This window comes from Pinus tabuliformis, chromosome 1_2 (assembly GCF_031772625.1).
Source record: "Pinus tabuliformis cultivar Carrire ecotype Pingquan chromosome 1_2, CPIR1, whole genome shotgun sequence".
In the NCBI taxonomy this organism is placed as follows: Eukaryota; Viridiplantae; Streptophyta; class Pinopsida; order Pinales; family Pinaceae; genus Pinus; species Pinus tabuliformis.
This window is the reverse complement of record NC_142298.1, coordinates 336,580,086-336,598,171: the sequence shown is the minus strand read 5'-3', so window position 1 is coordinate 336,598,171 and position 18,086 is coordinate 336,580,086. Positions and strand designations below refer to the sequence as shown.

The 18,086-nt window shown below is 38.9% G+C and overlaps 1 pseudogene; it reads right to left on the bottom strand.

Annotated features, from left to right (window-relative positions):
* LOC149205752 (aldehyde dehydrogenase family 2 member C4-like) overlaps nt 1-18,086 on the bottom strand; it is a 36,721-nt pseudogene that overhangs the window by 5,844 nt on the left and 12,791 nt on the right.

Here is an 18,086-nt window from a genome sequence, read left to right as displayed (position 1 = left end):
ATGAGAAATCAAGATAGATAATTATATTATTGAGCCAAGAGGTTCATTGAGCTGAAAGGCTCATTTTACATCCGAGTGTGATGTGTAATGTCCATCCGTCATTGAAGTTGAAATTTTTCTCATGTCTACCAAAATAAAAAATTTTAAAAATCTAAAAATTAAAAAAACTATACAAAACATTTAAATAATATCAACTCATAAAAAAAAATTGCACGTGAAGAAATTGGATCGCTCTAAACTCATATTAGATCAATATTTAAGATAGATCTGTGCTAGTATATAAACATATCATAACATGATATTAAAACTAGAAATAGAAAAAAAAAACAGCGATCCACAAATACATCATAACATGAAATTCAAACTCTATAACCAAAAATAAAACTATACAAAATATTTAAATAATATCAACTCAGAAAAAAAATTTACACGTGAAGAAATTGGATCGCTCTAAACTCATATTAGATCCATATTTAAGATAGATTTGTGCCAGTATATAAACATATCGTAACATAATATTAAAATTAGAAATAAAAGAAAAACAATAATCCACACGAAATTCAAACTCTATAACTAAAAATATAACATAAAATTCAAACTCTATAACCAAAAATACAACATAAACCGTCCCGCATGGCTTTCCCTCCTTGACAACTACCAAAAGATACATATAATATAATAGGACTTTTCAATCTTATACCTACCACAAGTTACATATAAGACTCAAAATTCCTTAATGGGAAATATTTTAAACACAGGTATCATGGAGTAGTTACATATAAGACTCAAAATTTCTTAATGGGAAATATTTTAAGCACAGGTATCATGAGGTATTGACTGTTCAGTACCTGCATAGTATCTGAGAGTCTCGATACACTCCGGCAAATCGACTGCACGAGTAAGGGTCATTGGTTTTCCATTATCTAGGGTTTCAAGAGCGGCTACTTCATCTATACGCTGCTCTACCAAATCTGCGTACTTGTTCAGAAAGCGACCCCTTTCCTGCACACAAAAAAGGAAATTCTTCATGAGATCCAAATCACAAGGCAAAAACACAAGGGAATCTATGTATGCACAAGGGTATGAAAACTGATACTACATAGCCAGACATTCGAGGCCAAGGTCCCTTATCAAAAGCCTCCCGGGCGACCTTCACAGCCAAATCCACATCCTCCTTATCACCTTCTGCGACGCACGTTATCAAATCTCCTGTTCGAGGATCCAAAGTTTCAAAAGTCTTCCCTGCACCACCAACACCTTGCATGCATTAATCCACAGAAATGTCACCTCATCCTTGCATGCATTAAACCACAAATATGCCAAGCTCGGAATATTTTAGCATTTAAGTTTTGACATAGTTGTTATGTTGGAATTTAATTCCAACTGCAACATAAACAGCTGGACAAAAATCTGATTTGTTGTAGATATTCCAGACTGTTGGATGCCTCAAAGTCATGCTTGATATTTTCCACATTAATGTGCATTAAATTTTCAACATTAAATTCCCCTGCAACAGCCGACTTCATTTCTTCAAAAGGCATCACCGCTTGTTGCATTCAATACGCAGATAAGCTTTAGAAGATATTTTTATTATCTTATTGTTTAAAGCCAAATATGTTTTAACATATAAATGTAATGAACAGCAGTTCTGTTTCAGGTTAGAAGAATGATAGAGAGTCCCTTTTTGTAACGCACAACAGTGCTGAAACTGTAATTTTCAGATAGTGAAAAATTGGTTTGTGGAACTGAAGCATTCCTGCTGTAATCCCTCTTTCAAGCAGAAGATGATCTTCAGCATAATCTTTTGTGAAAATCCCTCTATGTGAGGAAGACGAATTTGTATCAGTTGGTTTATTGTTTATAAATAGAAGTTTTATTTGCGCGTTGTTGTTACACCATAACCAGAAAATAGTCTTGACGTCAAAACAGAGTGTTGCTGATACACGAGTTTCAGCGTTGCTGAAACACCAATGCTGTTACACTGCAAACAACAACTGACGAAACTGCGTTGTTGAAACACCAGTTTCAGCGTTGCTGAAACACAGTATTTCGCAAACGAATTTTATTTCCGCTGTGTTAAAACAGAGTATTGTTTTGTTTTTTGAGTATTGTTTAGAATTTTTAGAAATTCCAACATGGTATCGGAGCTGGTCTAGGCACTCAGTGAGTCAAAAACAGAATTTGTTTTTTCATTGTAGGAGCTGTAAGAAGCTTATTGAGCAGATTTTCTCCAGCAGAGAAAGTTTTTGCTTGCTTTTATTTATACAGTCAGTATCTCTTCTTTATTTATACAGGTTAAGATGGCAGATGGTGGAACAGGTTTGACAAATTCCCAACTGCCACAGTTTAATGGGAAAAATCACAGTTATTGGTCCATAACAATGAAAGCATTGTTTGTTTCTCAAGGAATATGGGAGCTGGTTGAAACTGGCTATGCTGAACCTGCAGATGCAACAACGTTGGCTGCTTTGACAGTAGCAGAAAGAGACCAGTTGAAAAGCAACAAGAAGAAGGATGCCAAAGCCCTTTTTTTCTCTTCCAATCAGTACATGAAAGTGTTTTTCCACGGATTGCAGGAGCAACAAAATCCAAGGAGGCATGGGATATTCTCAAAACTGCCTATCAAGGCATAGAGAAGGTGAAGACTGCAAAGTTGCAGATGTTGAGGAGAGACTTTGAAACACTCAGCATGAAGGAATCTGATACAATAGATTCATTCTTCACTCAGGTTATTGGGTTGATAACCCAGATAAGATCTCATTGTGAGATTCTTGAAGAAAGAAGGATTGTAGAGAAGATCTTGAGAATTTTAACCTCAAGGTTTGAATCTATTGTGGTAGCAATAGAAGAAACAAAAGATCTCTCACAGTTCACAGTAGATGAACTGAGTGCTTCTCTTTTGTCTCATGAACACAGACTGAGTAGAGGAACATATTCCTCTTTTGAGCAACCATTCAAGACTCAGATGTCTTTTGGCCGAGGAAAAGGTTGAGGCAGAGCAAATAACAGAGGTCGTGGAAGAAGCCAAAACAAAGGCAGAAATAATCCTGCAAGCACAAGCAGAAAGAGCTGCAATCTGAACCAAAATGAAGTTTCAAGCAAACAGCAAGCTCATGGACAAAGGTATGACAAATCCCAAGTCCAATGTCATTATTGTAAGAAATACGAGCACTACGCCAATGAATGTAGGAAAAAACAAAATGACATGAATAGTAGGCAGAATGCTAATTTCGCAAATGAAGAAGATAAGAATCCAAAGATTGTGATGTTAGCATGTAACATTGCACAAGACAAACAAGAAGATTTTTGATTCTTAGACTCAGGTTATAGTAATCACATGACTGGAAATATTGCAATGTTTGCCAATCTAGATGAAAATGTGAAATCTGAGGTAACAACAGGAACTAATAGTAAGATATCTGTCAAGGGTAAGGGCAGAGTCAGTATCCGAGCAAGAAATGGAGAACAGATGATTTTGCCAGAGGTATACTATGTACCTGGTCTGAAATGTAATCTTTTGAGCATTGGACAGCTCATTAACAAAGGTTACAATGTTTTCTTCAAATATGATATGTGTACAATCAAAGACATACCTCCAAGTAAGAAGATCATTGCACAGGTGCAGATGACCAACAATAGAATGTTTCCTCTCAAACTCAGGGCAGATTTGAAGGAAGGAAGAACTATTACAGTTGTAATACAAGAAGTTTTTCAGGAACAAGTGAAAGATGAGAATTAGTTGTGGCACTTGAGATTTGGACATGTCAATTTCGGAGGCTTGAATCTGTTGCACAGAAAGGGAATGGTAAAGGGATTGCCATTGATTGAGAAACCAGACAGCCTTTGTGAAGGCTCCATCTTGGGCAAGCAACATAAAGAAAGCTTTCCAGTAGGAAAGAGTATAAGGGCAAAAACACCCTTGGAAATTGTTCACTCTGATGTGTGTGGACCGATGCAAATACCATCATTTGCCGGAAATAAGTATGTTTTAACTTTCATTGATGATTACACCAGAAAGACATGGGTGTATATGCTGAAACAGAAGAGTGAAGTGTTTGAGAAATTTTGCCACTTCAAAGCTCTTGTTGAGAAGCAGTGTGGACATTATATCAAAGTGCTCAGAACAGATAGAGGAGGAGAGTACATCTCCAAAGACTTTCTGCATTTTTGCAGAGAGAATGGCATACAAAAGCAGTTCACCGCAAGGTATACACCTCAGCAAAACGGTGTTGCCGAAAGGAAGAATAGGACCATTCTTGACATGGTCAGAAGTATGCTGAAGGAAAAACACTTGCCGCATGAGTATTGGGCAGAAGCTGTCATTTGCGCAGTTTACATCTTGAATAGATGCCCAACTAAAGTTGTCATGAACAAAATACCAGAAGAAGCATGGAGTGGTCAAAAGCAAACTGTCACTCACATGAGAGTATTCGGTTGTGTAGCATATGCACATGTACCGGATCAGCTAAGGAAGAAGCTTGACAGTAAGGGGGAGAAGTGTGTCTTTATTGGCTATTGTGATGAGTCAAAAGCATACAAACTCTATAATCCATCCACCAAGAAATTAATAGTAAGCAGAGATGTGCAGTTCATTGAAGATGAAGCTTGGGATGGAAGCTTAGAGAAGACAGTGAATGTGAAGACAATTGTGTCTCACGAAGAAGAAGAGGAAGGGACAGCAGCAAATAATCCTTCCTTGGTGGCTCCTCCTCCACCACAACAAGTACAACAAACCACACCACAAGCTGGAATTCGAACAGCCTTGAGAAGTCAAGGAAGTGCTTCTCCAAGCACACCACAGGGATCAGAAATACCCTCAAGTTCGGATGGAACTCCAAGCACACCAAGAAGACCAAGATTCAGAAATCTGAATGAGATTTATGAACAAGGAGAGGTAAGTAACAATACTGGTCTGAATTCATTATTCGCTTTGTATTGTCATGTTGATGACCCAGTTCATTTTGAAGATGTTGTAAATGAAGATAAATGGATTGAAGCAATGAATGAAGAAATTGGTGCAATTGAGAAGAGTAAAACATGGGAGTTAGTGGACCTCCCTGAAGAAAAAGATGCCATTGGAGTTAAGTGGGTCTATAAGACCAAAAGCAATGCTAAAGGCAAGATTGACAGGCACAAAGCAAGACTTGTTGTGAAAGGCTACAAGCAGCAACAAGGCAAAGACTATGATGAAACCTTTGCACCAGTAGCAAGGATGGAAACATTCAGAACAGTGTTGTCTATTGCAGCACAACACAAATGAAAGATTTATCAGATGGATGTTAAATCTGCATTCCTGAATGGAGTGTTAAAAGAAGAGGTTTATGTTGAACAACCTCCCGACTATGAAGTTGAAGGCCAAGAGCATAAAATCTGCAAACTGAAGAAGGCTCTTTATGGGCTAAAGCAAGCTCCAAGAGCATGGTACAGCAGAATAGATGCTTATCTAATTGAGAATGGGTTTGATAAGTGTGATGGTGAACCCACACTCTACATAAAGGAGAATGACGATAAGATTCTTATTGTTGTTTTATATGTAGATGATTTAATTTTTATTAGCAATGATGCTTCTCTCATTGCTGATTTTAAAGCAGTGATGAAAAGTGAATTTGAAATGACTGACTTGGGCTTCTTAAGATATTTTCTTGGAATTGAAGTAAACCAAAGTGAAAATGGTGTTTTCATTTCTCAAGTTAAATATGTAGAAGCAGTGTTGAAGAGATTTAACATGCAAAACAACAAGGCAGCTGTGACTCCAACTCTAATGGGGTTGAAATTGACCAAAGAAGACAGTAGCAAGGATTTTGATCCAAAACTGTACAAGGGCATAGTTGGCAGCCTTATGTACTTCATTGCAACTAGGCTGGACATTATGCACGCTGTGAGTTTAATCTCCAGATTTATGGAAGGACCGAAAGAGACTCATTGGCAGGCAGCCAAGAGGATTCTAAGGTATGTGAATGGAACGAAGGGGTTTGGTATTTTATACTCCTATTCTGAAAGTTTCATGTTGACAGGTTACACTGACAGTGATTGGGCTGGAAGTGTTGATGATAGGAAAAGCACATCAAGGTATTGTTTCATATGGGTTCGGGAGCCATCTCATTGGCTTCCAAGAAGCAACCAGTTGTGTCTTTGTCAACAACAGAGGCAGAGTATGTGGCAGCGACAGCAGCAGCATGCCAAGCAGTGTGGCTGAGAAGAGTTCTCAGAGATTTGTGTCATGAACAAGAAAAATGCACAACCATTTACTGTGACAATAGCTCAGCAATAGCATTGTCTAAAAACTATGTTTTTCATAAAAGGACAAAGCACATAGACACCAAATTTCACTTCATACATGAATTCGTTAACAATCGTAAGATTTTTTTGCAGCACTGCAGAACAGAGGATCAGCTAGCTTACATCTTGACAAAACCATTGGGAAATAAAAGTTTTGATCATTTCAGGAAATGCCTCGGTATACAGAAAAAACCCAGCAGTTGAAATTAAGGGGGAGTGTTGGAATTTAATTCCAACTGCAACATAAACAGCGGGACAAAAATTTGATTTGTTGTGGATATTCCAGACTGTTGGATGCCTCAAAGTCATGCTTGATATTTTCCACATTAATGTGCATTAAATTTTCAGCATTAAATTCCCCTTCAACACTCGACTTCATTTCTTCAATAGGCATCACCGCTTGCTGCATTCAATACGCAGATAAGCTTTAGAAAATATTTTTATTATCTTATTGTTTAAAGCCAAATATGTTTTAACATATAAATGTAATGAACAGTAGTTCTGTTTCAGGTTAGAAGAATGATAGAGAGTCTCTTTTTGTAACACACAGCAGTGCTGAAACTGTAATTTTCAGATAGTGAAAAATCGGTTTGTGGAATTGAAGCATTCTTGCTGTAATCCCTTTGTCAAGAAGAAGAGGCTCTTCAGCATAATCTTTTGTGAAAATCCCTCTATGTGAGGAAGACAAATTTGTATAAGTTGGTTTACTGTTTATAAATAGAAGTTTTATTTGCGCGTTACTATTACACCGTAACCAGAAAATAGTCTTGACGTCAAAACAGAGTGTCGCTGATACACGAGTTTCAGCGTTGCTGAAACACTGATGCTGTTACACTGCAAACAACAACTGACAAAACTGCGTAGCTGAAACACCGTATTCCGCAAACGATTTTTATTTCCGCTGTGTTAAAGCAGAGTATTGTTCTGTGAATTCTGTTTATAATTATCAGAAATTCCAACATGTTAAACATGCTTTAGATTATACATAGTTAAATAATCATGTTTCCTTCAGATACACAGTTTATATCTATATCAAAAAATAAAATAAAACAGCAAAAATTCGAAATATTTAGTTAGGATTGTTATTTTTTTCAAGAAATTTAGTTGTAGGAATGTTTAAATCATTTTTATAGTAAAAATAGATTTATTATTATCAAAAATTTTATGGTAATGGAGATTTTCAAAAAATTCCCCATATTTTTTTAAAATTAAACAAAATTTATATTATTTAAAAAAAAAATGGTTTGCTTGCAGTTTAGATTATCAAGTTTGTAATGAAAAAATAACCCAGCAAAACTCAAAATATTTCAAGATAACGTATAAATACCTGAAATTGCATCCACAAAGTCTCCATCGACGAAAAGTTTGGTGAATTTCACAGACACGATACCATTACCTACCCCATTATCTGAGCCGGCCATTCTTTCACGCAACTCCAATTTCTTGAATCCTTCAAGACTGCACACCATTAGTTATAATTAGAAAGTATTAACATTGAAGTCAGACACAGATCCATAGGAAGAGCCATGCACCCAACACAGATCCATAGGAAGAGCCATGCACCCAACACTTAGAAAGTTGGAAAGGAAATTGAAATTGAAAGAATTCCACCATAAACAATACCTTCAACAGAAGAACCTCAGACAGCTTACTCCATGTATTGATATCCTATTTATAGTAGTCTAATGACTGAGTGACAGAGCCAAGAATCTCTCTACGGTAGGCAGATAGACACGTCAACTTTGTACGTGGGATCGATGCACACATTTTCAATTTTACCTCCGTTACTTCCCAATCTCACGTGCAGACACATACGCTCCTTTTACCTCCGTTATTTTACAAAAGAAACTCTTTATTTTATTTCCGTTACTTTTCTATTCACATTGTTGGGGATTTTTCTATCAAAATCCCAAAAACAAAATCACAGAACACAGAGACAATGCTCTGTTTCAAACACAGGATCTTTAACACAGCGGAAAGTTTAAAAAAAAATTACTTGCAGCTGACAGAGTTTTCACACACACCACAAATTTCTATTCATTAATAAAAACTTTTGTTCCAAAACATTGGTCTTCCTCTCTCTCAGAGGGATTCACAAGGAACTTCCAGTTCCATACAAAAACTACTCTGTCTCTCCTGAGAAATACTCTGTCTCAGCTTTGTAAATCAACACACTGCTGTGTAGAATTACATACAAATTTCTCTCACGCTGCTGCGTTCTATTTTTTCACTTCTTCGCACTGTTGTGCATTACAATACAATTACATGGGCACTACTGCGTCTCCCCTCTTCACTCTCATCTTACCCAAAAAAAACATTACACAATATATATATGACAACAAAAGGACTTACATACGTTTTCACTTGCCAAGTTGTCGTAAAATAAAAAACAATAAAATTAAATGATTTTACCAGCTTTTACTTGTGCCCATACTCCCGCTGGAATAAAATTAAAAACTTCATCAAAACTTACCAACCCACAGTAAATTGCATTTATTGTTTTACTGACATTTACTGACGGTAATTAAAGCTTTTACTTCACGTAAAATTTCATTTAATGCTGGCCTATACTTAACCCATTGACTTCATTTAAATCGCATCGCAGAATCCCATTTGGTCGGAACACAAAATTGGGGCACACACATATGATGCGATCTGCGATATGCGATCGGATCGCATCGCACCATCGCAATCACCAGAAAACACAACACATATCGGAGGGTGACAAGGTGAGTTGCGATTTGCGATATGCGATAGATCGCATCGCAAATAAAATAAACTTGCAGTTGAAATTATATTTCAACACTCCCCTTTAATTTCAACTGCTGGGTTATCAATCATACCCAGACGCTTCCTTAAAAATTCAAAGCTCTTCTGATCCAGAGGCTTTGTCAGAATGTCTGCAACCTGTTCCTGAGTTCTGCAATGCTCTAGAACAATTTCTCCATTGTTCACCAGTTCTCTGATGTAGTGAAACCTTGTATCAATGTGTTTCGTTCTCTTATGAAACACTGAATTCTTTGACAATGCAATAGCTGAGCTATTGTCACAAAAACTCACTGTTGCTTTTGCCTGTTCTTGGCCTAAGCTCCTCAACATTCTTCTCATCCAAACTGCTTGACATGCTGCTACTGTAGCTGCCACGTACTCTGCTTCTGCTGTAGACAACGCCACAATTGGCTGCTTCTTGGAAGCCCATGAAATGGCTCCTGAACCCATGTGAAAAACGTAACCGGATGTGCTTTTCCGATCATCCACACTTCCAGCCCAATCGCTATCAGTGTATCCAACTAAATCCGAACTTTCTTAAAAAGTATACAAAATGCCAAATCTTTTTGTACCTTTGACATACCTCAGAATTCTTTTTGCTGCCTGCCAATGAGCCTCTTTTGGCCTCTCCATGAATCTGGAAATCAAACTAACAGCAAACATTATGTCAGGCCTAGTTGTAGTTAAATACATAAGGCTGCCAACTATGCTCTTATACAAGCTAGGATCAAAATCCTTGCTGCTGTCCTCTTTGCTGAGTTTTAATCCCATTACCGTGGGAGTGTTTGCTGCTTTGCATTCTTGCATATTAAATCTGCTCAATACTTCATTTACATATCTTGCTTGAGAGATAAAAATTCCATTTTCATTTTGATCTACTTCTATTCCTAAGAAGTATCTCAAGGAACCCATGTCAGTCATTTCAAATTCCTCTTTCATGACTGATTTAAAATTCTCAATGAGCTGATCATCATTACCTGTAAAAATAACATCATCAACATACAAGACAACAATTAAAAACTTGTTATCATTTTCTTTGATGTAGACTGTGGGTTCTCCCTCACATTTGTCAAATTCATTTTCCAGTAGATAGGAATCTATCCTACTGTACCACGCTCTTGGCGCTTGCTTCAGCCCATAAAGAGCTTTCTTCAATCTGCACACTTTGTGCTCTTGGCCTTTCTTCTCATAGCCTAGAGGTTGTTCAATGTAAACCTCCTCCTTTAACACTCCATTTAGGAATGCTGACTTCACATCCATTTGGTAGACTTTCCATTTGTTTTGTGCTGCTATGGACAACACTGCTCTCACGGTCTCCATTCTTGCAATCGGTGCGAAAGTCTCTTCATAATCTCTTCCATACTGCTGCTTGTATCCCTTGACAACAAGTCTTGCCTTGTGTCTTTCTATCTTGCCTTCAGCATTGCATTTGGTCTTATAGACCCATTTAACTCCAATGACTTCTTTACCTTTTGGTAGCTCAACCAAATCCCATGTCTTGTTTCTTTCTATGGCATTCATCTCCTCATCCATAGCTTCTATCCATTTCTTTTGTTTAATAGCATCTTCAAAATGAATAGGATCATCAACATGACAATACAAGGCAAATAAGGAATTCATTCCTTCATTATAAATGTCACTTAAGTTTCTGAATTTATTACCTCTTTCACTTGGTGTGCAAGTGCTTGAAGATGCACTTGAATTTCCTCCTTGTGGTGTGCTTAGAGAAGCACTCTCATTTCTCCTCAAGGGTGTTCCTTGCTGTCCTTGTGTTGGCGCTGCTGTTTGGGGATGCATTTCTACCATTTCCTCATCATCTTCATCATGAGACAAACAGTTTTTAACATAAACTGTTTTCTCTATGCTTCCATCCCAAGCTTCCTCTTCAATAAACTGAACATCTCTGCTTACAAAGAACTTCTTGGTGGATGGGATATACAACCTATAAGCTTTGGATTCATCACTGTATCCAATGAAGATGCATTTCTCCCCTTTGTTGTCCAACTTCCTCCTTAGCTGATATGGTATGTGTGAATAGGCCACACATCCAAAAACTCTCATGTGGGTGACACCTTGCTTTCTCCCACTCCATGCTTCTTCCGGCACTTTGTTCATCACAGCTTTTGTAGGACACCTATTCAAGATATATACTGCACAGTTTACGGCTTCAGCCCAATAATCATTTGGCAAATGCTTTGCCTTCAACATGCTCCTCGCCATATCCATAATGGTTCTGTTCTTCCTTTCAGCAACTCCATTTTGCTGTGGGGTGTACCTTGCTGTAAACTGCTTATGTATTCCATTTTCTCTACAAAAACATAAAAATTCTTTGGAGATATACTCACCTCCTCTATCAGTTCTCAAAACTTTGATGCGCAGCCCACTTTGATTTTCCACAAGTGCTTTGAAATTTCGGAATTTTTCAAACACTTCCGATTTGTTCTTCAAGAAATAAACCCAAGTCTTTCTTGTAAAATCATCAATGAATGTTAGAAAATATTGGCTGCCTGCTAAAGATTGATTTTGCATCGGTCCACATAAATCTGAGTGGACAATCTCTAAGGGTTCTTTTGCCCTTATGCTTTTCCCGCTTGGAAAACTTTCTCTGTGTTGTTTTCCCAATATGCAGCCTTCACAAAAGCTGTCCGGTTTCTCTATCAATGGTAATCCCTTTACCATTCTCTTTCTGCTCAACAAGTTAAGTCCTCCAAAGTTGAGATGTCCAAATCTCAAGTGCCACAACCAATTTTCATCTTTTGGTTGGCTTTAGAAAGCCTCTTGGGTAACTGCTGCCATTGCATCTTTGTTTTTCAAATCTACTCTTATTCTGAGAGGGAACATTCTCTTCCTTGTCATTTTCACTTCAACAATGCATCGTTTGCTGGGTGCAATATCCATGATGGTGCATACATCATTTACAAAGAAAACATTGTAACCCTTTTGAACAAGCTGTCCAATACTCAAGAGGTTACATCTCATTCCAGGAACATAATAGACATCTGCTATGGTTTTCTTTTCACCTTGCTTTGTAAATATTTTAACTTCTCCTTTACCCATAACATAAATTTTGCTATCAGTTCCTAGTGTGACTTCTGATTTCACATTTTTATCTAGGGCAGAAAAGAGAGCTATATTTCCTGTCATATGGTTGCTGCAACCTGAGCCTAAAAACCATATGTCCTCACTGTTTGTTTTAGCCATATGACAAGCTAACAATACATTATCTTGGCTGACATTTTCTCTAGTAATATTTGCATTAGAGCTATTATTCACATCATGCTGCTTCTTCCTACATTCACTGGCATAATGCCCATATTTTTTACAATAATAACATTGGACATTGGGTTTTTCATACCTTTGTCCTTGAGCATGATGTTGTCCTCCTTGTTGGCTGCTGCCTTGACCTTGGTTCTGATTTGGATTGCTGCCTCTTCCTTGAGCATTTGCTGGACTGTTCCTTCCGCCTCTGTTATGGCTTCTGCCTCTTCCTCTCTTGTTTCCTCTGCCTTGACCTCTTCCTCTTCCAAAGGACATTTGGGTCTTGAAGGCTTGCTCTAGAGATGAGTTTTCATTTCTACTCAACCTCTGCTCATGTGTGATCAGTGATGCATGAAGCTCATCAACTGAAAAGTTTGAGAGATCCTTTGTCTCTTCTATGGTGGTGACAATCACATGGAACCTTGAGGGTAGGCACTGTTAGCTCTGCTACTAAGCAAGGTTTCCATATGGTCGGAGACAGGCTTGGTTTGCTTGATTGTGCCCAAAAGGATCCATGCATGCTGTTCAGATCTTCAAAGTTTGGTTAATGGTCCTCCACCGATCAAAGCTATCGCAAAGGAAAGCCCTAGGGAAGGTGGAAATGATCTATCAGGAGGCCTAAAATACTCCAAAACTAGCAAAATTCAAATTTGCAGTCCTAGCAGTTCAAATGAGCGACAGTCGTTAGATCCGGCCGATAAACGGTCCAGATCGCATCGGCGGGTCGAAATTGGAGGAGGCAGATCAGCAGATTATATCGCGTCGGCAGATCGCATCGGCAGGATGGCAGTGGCAGCGGCAGTGACAATGATGTGGCATTGCCGATGAGCGATCGCCGACATCGCGTCGGCGTGTCACTATCGGGAGATTCAATAGGAGCATGGCCTTTGCATATATGAATGACCGCCGATTGGCCGGACCCGACGGGCATACAATGTTGTGTTCTATAGTATTTCGGGTCTGCAGTGTTTACTGTTTTCGCATCGGTATTTCGCTGTCGCGACTGTCAAAGTGGGCATGGCCTTTACCATGGTTATGTTCCGACCTGATAAGCCGGGCCCGATGGCGTTATAAGTGTTTTTTGATGAATTATCGGGTCCGCGGTGTTTTCGCTATCGGCAAAACCAAAGGGGCGGGGCTCTAATATAAGGCATGCCTCTGATTCGATGGGTCAGATCCGGCAATGTTATGAATCATTTCTCATAAAATTTCAAATCTGCCGAAGTAATTGTTCATGGTTTTGAGGCAGTTTTGCATGTATTTTCAAACAATTTGGCCTGTTTAAAGATGCATTGCAACCAAAGAGGCGGACTTGATAGAAAAGATATATGTGTGGGCCTTTGATACTTAAAGAATAGCAAGGTGAGTGTTATTTTTCAGCGGCGCGGAAATAATTAATGCAGGCCTGCAGCAGTACAGTGCAGTAGGCAGCTGCCTTCAATCGACAGTATGGCTTAATAGGAAGCAAGACGTGCCTCAGATAGATCAACATTTATAAGTCATGATTGACCCATGGTTCAAGCTTTCAAGTCCAGATGAAGCATTGTGGGCGGGAATGAGCAGTGTAGCAATGTTTCATTATTGCCAAGCCAGGCAATCATATTGGAGCCATTCAATGATTCAACAGCAGCTTTTAATCGGCAGTATGGCTGAGGAGGAGATAGGACGCCACAGATCCAGTCAAAGAATTCAGTGGTTATGGGATTCGCCCATACTTCGTCTCACCTGCCTTAGAAGGATAGCAGAGCACCAGAGAGGGACAAATTTATTCAAAGCACGGCCAGAATTGTACCAAAGGCCCATTCTTGAATGTAAATATGGTTGGTGGCCATTTATGGGCTCCTCCACGTATTGTTCAGCAGAGATATTTTGTATTGTAGCAGTATATATACTAAGAACTAAGATGTAATGGATGATGAGTGTTTGATGAATGAGAGCTTATTGTAGCCTTTTAACTTCTGGAGACTGTTAATACTATGAGACCTACAACTTCTGGTCTTGATTTCCATTAATACAAGCTTCTTTTGCTGTCACTTGCTCACTTTTCACTTCTTGTCTTCTTGTTCTAGGCTGTGCCTGCTTACATTTATTTATGTGCTGTAAATGTTTGATATCAGAGGGGCTGTCATCCCATCTCTGTATTATGATTTAGTGGCTCATTGAAGCTGTTTGCAGGTTGATGTTGTTCAAATAGCAGAGAGTTGTCATCCTCACTGTCTATTGAATAATAGTCATGCAGATCCTCTAACTGATTGCAGCTGGCCATCACAGAGCTCTGTGCGTCTGCTGGTGCAATCAGTCTTCTCCATTATCACTTTTACCTTAAACCGTGAGTAGTTGGGGGTTGAAAGCCTTGTAGTTTGGGGGTCTTCACCCATGCCTGGGGTAAATCATAGTAGGAGTGGTTATCTGGTTTGAAGGTGCTGCACATCTTTCATTTATCCATCATTTCATCCAACAAAAATGTTGAATTTTTAATGTTCCTGAGCATCACTGATTTACAACCTAGGTGAGTTTCTTGGGGTGATAACATTAATTGGCGCCGTTGCCCGGGAGAGGAGAATCGAAGCTCAGCTTCCCAGGGAGAATGACACAGCTTCAAACTTTGATGACAGACAAAGTTTTGAACACAGATTTTGGTTGTAATCATCTGTCTGGCGACTCCACATTGAAGTTCTGGCACAGTTTGTGAGGCATACTAGAAGAAATCCGCAGAAATCTCCAGTTGTTCCAGTGCCTGACCCTGAAAAGATTGTTAACCCGAAGAAAACATCGCGTAAAGGAGCATCAGGATCAGGTAAGCCCAAGAAATCTTATTTGTCTTTGCATGAGGAGTTTTTAGTTGAGGATACACAGTTCGAAGAATCTCAGAAGGCTGCATTGCATATTCGGAAACCAACAGCTCAGGCTGAACATGATACGGCTGGTCAGATTTGGGAAATGTTTTTTGATGGGGCATGTACCAAGGAGACTGCAGGAGCAGGGGTGGTGCTAGTATCTCCACAATAAGAATCAGTTCAGTTATCCCTAAAGCTGATTTTTCAGGTGACAAACAACATAGCAGAATATGAAGCACTGTTGTTGGGCCTTCATGAAGCCAAAGATAGAGGGATAAAAAATCTGAAAGTATTTGGAGATGCTGACCTGATAATTCAACAAGTAAACAGAACGTTCCAAGCAAAGCATCCAAGGCTGAAAGCTTATAGAGATGAGGTATGGAGAGTCAAAGAGTTCTTTATTTTTTCTGTATTTCATATATTCCTAGAGCCCAAAATCAGCTTGCTGATTCCCTTGCTGTCTCTGCTAGTTTACTCACCCCTCCATTGCCTCCCAAACTAGTTTATGAGGTACAAATGAAGTATAGACCCTCTGTGCCTGATAATGTCCACCATTGGAGATTTTTTGATGATGATGATGAGTTAAGTAGGTTCCTTCAAGTCATTGATGAGTTCTCTGAAATGCAAATTGACCAGAACAATGATGCTTTGTTAGAAGATCCCAAATCCCAGCTTAGAAATAAAATTGGCAAGAATAGCATAGTCCAGCTTCCTAGTAACCATATTCCTAAGGGTCTAATTCCTCTTGAGAGATTGTTTGACCACAATGATGTGCCTTACAAAGCTGCCCAAAAAGAAGATCAGTCTCAAGTTTGCAAGCATGATATAGGAAGTCCAGGTCAGCCAAAATTCATAAACCTGTCCACTAATCTATCTGTTGATCAGAGTGTTGAATATTGCAAATTAATCAGGCAGTTTGCTGATGTGTTCGCTTGGGAGTACAGTGATCTGAAAACATATGACAAGAGTATAATACAGCATAAAATTCCACTTGAAAAAGGCACTACTCCTTTCAAACAGAAGCTGAGGCCAATGAATCCTATGCTCCTTCCTCTGGTTGAGAAAGAAATTAAAAAGTTGCTAGCTGCTAAGATTATAGTGCCTCTCAGATATTCTAAATGGGTGGCCAATCTGGTTGTTGTGAGGAAGAAGAATGGGGAAATCAGACTGTGCGTTGATTTCAGGAATCTAAATAAGTGCTCCAAAAAGGATAATTATCCCTTGCCCAAAATGGAGCATTTGTTGCAGCAAGTCTCAGGTGCCAAAGTGATGTCTTTCATAGATGGGTTTTCAGGCTTCAATCAAATCGTTGTGCATCCAGATGATCAAGAAAAGACAACATTTACCACTCCTTGGGGCACGTTCATGTATGCAAAAATGCCATTTGGGCTAATGAATGCTGGAGCCACCTTTCAGCGCGCTATGGATATTGCTTTTGTGGGTGAGAAGGACAAATTCGTGCTGATATATCTTGATGACATAACTGTTTATTCTGGCAGTCACCATGATCATTTACAGCATCTAAGAAAGGTGTTTTTGAAGTGCAGAAGTTTTGGGATTTCACTCAATCCCAAAAAATCCCAATTCGCTTTAAAAGAAGGCAAACTGTTGAGGCATGTAGTGTCTGCTGCAGGTGTTCAGATTGACCCAGAAAGAGTCAAAGCAATTCAGTCCTTGACTCTTCCAAGATCAAAGAAGGACATACAGTCTTTTCTAGGCAAAATTAACTTTGTAAGGAGGTTCATTCCTAATTTTGCAGAGCTGGTTAAGCATATAACCTCCATGTTAAAAAAGGGAGCAGAGGTAAAGTGGACTGATTCAGCCAGAAAATCTTTTGAGTCCATTAAGATGGCTATTGTAGAAGCTCCTACTTTAATAAGCCCTGATTATAGCAAGGAGTTTCATCTATTCTCATTTGCCTCTAAGGATACCATTGCAGCTGTCCTGTTGCAGCAAGATGAAGCAGGCCAAGAGCATCCAGTTGCCTTTTTCAGCAAAAATCTGAGGGATGCTGAACTAAGGTATGATATTATTGAAAAGCAGGCTTATGCTCTTATCAAATCTTTGAAGGCCTTCAGAGTATACATCTTGCATTCCAAAATAGTTGCATATGTCCCTTCTGCTGCAATAAAGGATGTTTTAACGCAGCCTGATGCCGATGGAAAAAGAGCGAAGTGGATTGCGAAAATAATAGAATTCAACATATCACTGAAGCCCACCAAGCTGGTAAGAGGTCAGGGACTGGCTAAACTGTTGGCTGAAGAGAATTGCAGCTCTTTGGACATTGATTTCTTGTTCAATATAGCAGAAAATGGTCAAATGGAAAAGTGTGAAACGATTGGAACGCAGAGTGGACAGTCAATAGCCAAGAACCTATCTTCATGTAGCTGGTATGCTACAATAATTAATTTCCTACTAAAGCTGGAAGTTCCTTCAGAAATTCCTCAAAGTCAAGCAAGAACGTTAAAGCTCAAAGCAACCAAATATTGCATCAATGGTAGCTTGCTTTATTGGAAGGATCCATCTGGAGTGCTTTTAAGATGCCTGGATAAACAACAATCAATAGAAGTTATGCGGCAGTTCCATGACAGCATGTGTGGAGGACATCATTATTGGAGAACTACAACCCAAAAGATTCTCAGAGCCGGGTATTATTGGCCCTCTTTATTTTCTGATGTATTTGCTTTTGTTAAATCTTGTGACAGGTGCCAGAGATTTGAAGGTAAGCAGCAGTTGAAATCCCTGCCCCTAAATCCAATCATTGCAAAATGACCTTTTTAGCAGTGGGGCTTGGATTTCATTGGTGAAATCAACCCACATTCCAGTGGCCAGCATAGGTGGATATTAGTCGCCACTGATTATTTTACAAAATGGATTGAAGCAATCCCAACAAGGAAGGCTGATCATAATGTGGTAATGAAATTTTTATCAGAAAACATTTTC